Here is a 6,602-nt window from a genome sequence, read left to right as displayed (position 1 = left end):
TGCTAGGAATAAAAAGCCACTTAAAACTCAATTAAATAAATCAGAGATGTGAACTATTGGTGTTAATAAGTTTACATCCATTCATGGATCTCAAGACTGAGAGTATCTGGAACCAGGAATTGAAAATAAATTAAGCGCGTGCTTTCTCTCTCTCTCTCTCTCTCTCTCTCTCTCTCTGTCTCTCTTTCTCCCCCTCCCTCCCTCCCTCTCCCCTATGTGATGTGTTACCTTCTGTCAGTGCCTTTCTTCCTTTCTCTCTCCTTTCTTTTCTCATTCCATCCCTAACACCCCCAGCTCCCAGAAACCACATCTGTTTCTTTTATGCCCACAGAAGATCTTTAATTGACTAACATCTATTTTACTTGGGAGAAACACTAGGACATGAGTACTACCAGAGGCTGAGGCCATTTCTTGGGGTTGTGTTGTAGGAAGTCTCAGGATGGGTGCATAGGAGGACCTAGTACCCCACCTATTGCAAAGAGCTGCACAAAATGCTTGTTACACCTTAAAATTAATTTTCTGATGATAAGATGTATAAAATTGGAGTTACGGATGGATACAGCTCTTGAGGGGACTGAAGATTATATAATTTTGAGAAACCTCATTTGAGCAACAAATAAAGTTATTGTCTTAATTTGTTTTGTGCTACTATAACAGAGTATCACAACTAGATAATGAATAAAGAACAGAAATTTATTTCTTACAGTTCTGGAGGCTGAGAAGTTCAAGATCAAGGTACCTGTAAGTTCTGTTGTCTAGTAAGGGCTGCTTCTTCTGGAGAGAAGGAACCCTGTGTCCTCACATGGCAGAAGACAGAAGGGCAAGCCTACCAAATGCTGCAAGAAAACTTTTTTATAAGGGCCTTAATCTCATTCACAAGAGACTAACCCCCATGACTTTTTACTTCTTTTTTATTATATAGATGTGGGGTACAATTCAGGGTTAGGTATACAAACATGATTATGCAGATACCCTTGTGGATGAGGTATGCCCTTCCCTCCTCTAGAAGTTTACCTCAACTGCCAATCCCACCCCCCTTCTCTGACAGTTTCCCATTACTTCCGATTCCTTTCTTTTTTTTTTTTTTGTTTTACTTAATAAAGTTTTATTTTTCCAAATGTACAGTTGGTTGGACCTGTTCATGCATTTTCACCAGCAGCTGGGGCATCTCCACCCTTGGTATTTCTAGTGTAAATTACTTGAGCTCTGTGCTTTGAAACCAGTTTGATAAGACCTTTACTAAGGAGCTCCTGAAGGGCTGCCCTGGCCAGAGAACCAAGAATCTTCAGTCTCTCAGAGACCACTGCTGGAGTTATAAGCTTGTAATTGGGAACTTCCTTGCAGAGTTTGTCATACGTGGCTTTGTCAAACAAGACTAGGTTATTAAGCTTGTCCCGAACTTTGCCTTTAGACCACTTCTTCTTTTTAGCCTTGCCCCAGATTTGTTCACTGGGTCTTTGTCTTTCTTGGCCGACTTTCTGGCATCTTTCTTCTTCTTGTCATCCTGGGCGGCATTGCGAAGCTCGGAGAGCAGCAGACACCACTGCTGCCTCGCTAAGATGTCGGACAAAAAGGAAGCCGATTCCTTTCTTATAGTATTATAATTGTTCAAGTTCCGCTTATGAGTGAGAACATATGGTACTCTGTCCTTTGTTTCTGCGATAGATCACTGAGTATGATCAACTCTAAATCCATCCAAGTTGCTGCAAAGTCCATATGCTTGTTGTTCTTTATGGTTGCATAATATTCCATTGTGTATATGAACCACATTTTTTTATGGCCTTATTACTTCTTAAAGGCTTTACCTCTATTCTTGCTCATTAAGTTTCAACACCTGCATTTTGGAGAAAGCACATTCAAACCATTGCAGTTACAAATCCAGAATTTCATAGAAAAATGAACATTCACATAATATGAGAAAAGAAAGCATAGCAAACTATACATTTTATGAAAGTTGAAAAGTAACACAAATGTCACAGAATCTAGAAAATAATATTTCTATGAATTTTGTAACACATATTTATAATAATTTTTTCCACATTTTTTAAGCTGCATACTTGGTGATCACCTCTTTGTGTAATAATACTATTTATATACTATTTTCTGTAGAGAGAATACAAAGGTAATGCTGTCTTTTCTCTAGCATGGATGATCAAAATTTATTTTTGTCTAATTGATCATTGAGTGCATAAAACAAGTACATTTACTGTGTAAAGTACTATTATAGGTTTGTTTCCTTAAAAAAAGATTAGAATTCTGATCACTGCTGCTTTATGAATTCATTTTTTAAAAGTAGCAAACCCTGCTTTATCAATTCTATTACTGTCAAGAGAGAACTCCTTGATTTAACATTCATTCGATCTAAATCATCTATTTACCAGTTTACACATCTGGTGCTTAGAAGAATTATCCACAGACTACTCTCTTGCTAGTCTGAGAATCTACACACTTGTGAGGGTGATTTAGAATATATATGTAGCAATACAGATTCTAGCGTTTGTGCCTTCATGTCAGGTTCAGGAACACTAGCTCAGAGGGTGGTAGATGTTGTTCTGGAAATAATTCCTACACTGGGACATCTATAACAATAATAACTATTTATTTATAGAAGTGACTATATGTAGCCCCCTAAACTCAAGCTAAATGTATACCCAACTTGCCCCTTTGTCAGATCCCAGAATACTCCAACACTCTGTATCCATAGGGGAAATAAGGAGGGAAAGTTGAAGTGAAAAGAGACAGTTGTACTAACCTACAGTGATTACATTACTTTGGAGAATTAAACAAATATGTATATGACACTGTGAAGACATTGCTAGACGTCCTCACAGGGCCCTGAAGCTTAAGCTTCATTGACTTCACCATCAACCGGCATCCAGCTAGGGTAGATGAGAGATTGTGATAGGTCAAGCGCCCAGGGTTCTGCTGAGAGATGACAAGCCGGACTGAGGTAGAGGGACACTGTTCCTGAGAGGTCAGCTTGAGAGTTCTGGGTGATCAAAGAATGAAGGCTGTAGGAGGGATACTGGTAAAGTAGATGAAGTGACAGCAATGACCAGCTTCACTTGTTACCAGAGTTTGTCCACAGAGAATTCTACATTTGCTGACTTTTCCCAGATGCTTCTGCTTCAGCAAAGCTAGCTCATCTGGTCTCAGAACTGAGACTCTGTTAAGTCAGATAATACAAGAAGTTGTTTTAGATAAAAGAGGCATACAAAAGCCACCAGTTTTATGATTGTCAGAAAGGGAGAGACAAAAGTGACAACTCAAAGAACAGAACGACACTTTTAAAAAAATGTTCATAATGGTTGTTAAAAATCAGTGACAAGTAAAAGAAAATAAAAGACACAAAATAAATACCTTCATGAGCTTTCTTTAATTCAAATGCTACTGTGCCCAAGGTAAACATGCTACCACAATACAGTGAAACACAGCTAAGTCAGTCAACATATAAACTTAGACCATAAATTATAGCTCTGCTAAGTAAAATCATTAGAAACTGATATGTTTGCTTGAAAAAGGACTAAACAAGGAGAGAGAATTAACAGAATAGAATTATCCTATGTACTGATGGTCAGTTATATACCATTAAATGAGTGATATGTTGATAATGAACTTTCTAGAAGAATATTTACACATACATTGTTAAATATGAATGAATGGTGAGGCTAAGACTAAAAATCACCTTACAGATTGACTAATGATGTTATATCAGTCTTCCAACAATAACAAAATTATTGTGTATTCACTATTTACTATTTCCAGGCCTGCACTAATGTTTTTCATATGTGTCATACAATCACCCATTCTTCACAGATGCCTTATGAGACAGGTATTTTTATTTCTTTCATTTCCCAACTCTTTTCCCAGTTATCTCCTAGTCTTGTCTCAGTTTAAATATTTCACTACTCAAAATAAATAAGATGTCAACACCTTCTCTAACTTTCTTTTTCAAAACAAGCTAGTCTTTCTTTACAGCACATATCATAACATATAATTATGCCTTTATTTATTGTTTACTGATTTTTCTTCTGTCGTCCCTCTACCACATAAGCTCTATGAGGGTAGAGAGTCCTGTTTTGTATCCCTAGTAGGTTCAATAAGTATAGATTGGTGAAATAAACAAATGATGAAAAAACTGAGGCTTATCAAAGTTAACAAAGGCCGTAACTAGGTAGCAAAACATGATTCAAATCAAATTGTCAGTGTATTCAAAACCCTTGGAATTAACCATTCTGTTACCCTGTTCATGTGAGCTTGGCTACATAATTAGCAGGGCCCACTATAAAATAAAAATGTAAAGCTCTGTTCAAAAGGCAGGGGACAAGTTATTAAAACAAGAAGCTTTTTCCTTTCTTTCACAGATTCTCTTGACTTGTCACATTTTTATTTGCTGCTTAATGTGACTCTAAGTAAAGAAAACTTAAAACTTTAAATTATTATCATGAATTTTACCATTCACCTTTATGTTGTGAAATACCACTTTTAAATGTAAATATGAATACTTAATTTGTATGCAGAATCACCAAAATTACACAGCTCGTATTTCATAGCTTGTACATGCACATGTATTTTGTTCTTACCAGAACAGTAGAAACACTACACAGAACTGACTTAATTGTTTTTATGTCACTTCTTCCTTGTTGAACACATTAGACTCCCATTTCTGCCCTCAGCTTGCTGATAAGCAAGGAAAGACTGAAAGAAAAAGGGGCCAAGGATTGCCTATGTTTCCTCTCTACGTTTCTGCCATTTTAGCAAATGAGGGAGGATTCCCCCCCAAACCGGAACATATTTATTTTAAAAATTGTATTATTCTTATCTGTTTAAACTTCAATCACTTTCAAAGTACTCTGTGTTTGATGCAATACAACTGTCAAAATGCTTTTTCCACTGCTCAAAATACTTTTTGAACTTGCCCATTCTGATGCCTTTTAATGCTTCTGCCACTTTTTTTTCATCTCTTCCACATCAGCAAAATGTTTCCCTTTGAGGACTTTTTTCATCCTGGGAAGCAAAAAAATATATAGAGAGAGAGAGAGAGAGAGAGATTGATTGGGGTGAGATCCGATGAATAGGGAGAGTGGAACATGAGGATCATGATGTTTTTTGGTCAAAAACTGCACGATATGGGCAGGTGTGCTTGTAAACCACCTATCGTGAAATGGACAAATGCTGAAAGTATCTAAAAAAAATTCACTGACGCCAAACTCAGCCTCTCACAACAACGCTAGCTGGTACACTGTGCCGATAGGTTCCTAGAACACTTTCCGAGTGGAGGAAGCCTGTACTACAAGGAGCCTGCCCTCCAAAAAATAATTCCAGTTTTTGGGGTCCCCCCTATAAGTGGTTGGCTAATAGAAGAACGTACCAGGAGTAAGAAAGAATGTGGTAAGGGTTCTCTGGTTGGTCATGGCTCTTAGAATGGCACTCTTTCTTTCCATGTCCAAAGCAAATTCCGGTTTAAGAACAAAGTGTTAATTTTGAGGGCTCTCAATGCCCCCTGCTTACTCAAGGAAGATGTAACGCTCTTCCTTTAAACTGGCTTTGAGTCTTGCTGAACTCCACACATCATGAGTCCACCTGAATTCTGTACTTATGGGACATGGTGTATGCAATTGGGGTAGCAAGGAGTGGCAGCCACACATGTTGTATGTCTCTCCTGAGGTCCTGCTCATGTGTCATTGTCCCACTGAATTTCAGCTGCAAAACACAAGATCAAAGACAAAATTACGAATTGCAAAACAGAAGCCATTAAACCCAGCACAAGGCCTTGGTGAGCCTGTGGCCCTTCTTGTCAACTGCACAGGTCACATACCCATGAAGCTGACCCTATGTACTATCTTAATTTCCAGGATCCTCCTGCCTTGTACGTAATGACACTATATCCAAACTCCTGCAATAATTAAAGATATTTTACTAAATTAAAGATACCTGATTTCAGTACGCTGTGAGGACAGCAATGGATGACAAGTAGTTCCCAAGTCTCTTTTCAAACATCTGTGTTAACTGGCAAAGAAGGAAGATACATATGTTTGCACACCAGGAGTAAGAAATTATTTTTATTTGCAGACATTTATAATTGGTTTGCCATTGATTGAGCTATTAAATATTCAGATCTGAGCAGGGAGCAGGTAATTTAGTGTAGCTATATTTTCTCCCCTGCTTCATTATTGAAATTGAACAAAAGGAGGGGGCAAGATGGCGACCTGGCAACCCGGTATCTGAAGCCCTCTGCAAGGGAGATCTGCAGTGGGTCTCTGACTCTCGCCCCCGGGAGGCTGGGGACCCCAGCATTGCAGCCTACTCCTCAAACAGAGCTCGGCCATCGCTATCACTGGAACATCGCAAGGACTGGACATTTTTACTGCATCGTCCTCTCCCGCTGCTGCCGCAGCCCCTCCCCCCACCAGCGCTCCCGCCGCCGCCGCCGCCGTCGCCGCCGCCGCGCCTGCCGCGGCCTCTGGCACGGGTAGCTCATCACAACCCGGCCGGAGGAGATCCACATCAAACCGCTTCAGGGAAGATCTGCTGGGATCGCTGCCACCGCTCCTGCGACGGAGACTGTCCTGCCCACCCGGCGCGGGGCTCCTGTGCCTGCT

At 39.5% G+C, this 6,602-nt stretch overlaps 1 pseudogene across 1 annotated transcript; it reads right to left on the bottom strand.

The window, feature by feature from the left end:
• Nucleotides 1–1,069: 1,069 nt before the first annotated feature.
• Nucleotides 1,070–6,508, bottom strand: LOC103255991 (annotated as a pseudogene). The gene is made up of 2 exons (XR_504052.1): nt 6,369–6,508; nt 1,070–1,589 (listed from the first exon to the last, which is right to left on the bottom strand). The product of XR_504052.1 is annotated as a 40S ribosomal protein S25 pseudogene (transcript).
• Between the last annotated feature and the right edge of the window lie 94 nt (nt 6,509–6,602).

The sequence above is a fragment of the Carlito syrichta genome, unplaced genomic scaffold (genome assembly GCF_000164805.1).
Source record: "Carlito syrichta isolate Samal-C Ts95f unplaced genomic scaffold, Tarsius_syrichta-2.0.1 Scaffold288812, whole genome shotgun sequence".
NCBI classification, from domain to species: Eukaryota; Metazoa; Chordata; class Mammalia; order Primates; family Tarsiidae; genus Carlito; species Carlito syrichta.
The sequence above is the reverse complement of the archived record's forward strand: the minus strand, read 5'-3'. Positions and strand labels throughout refer to the sequence as shown.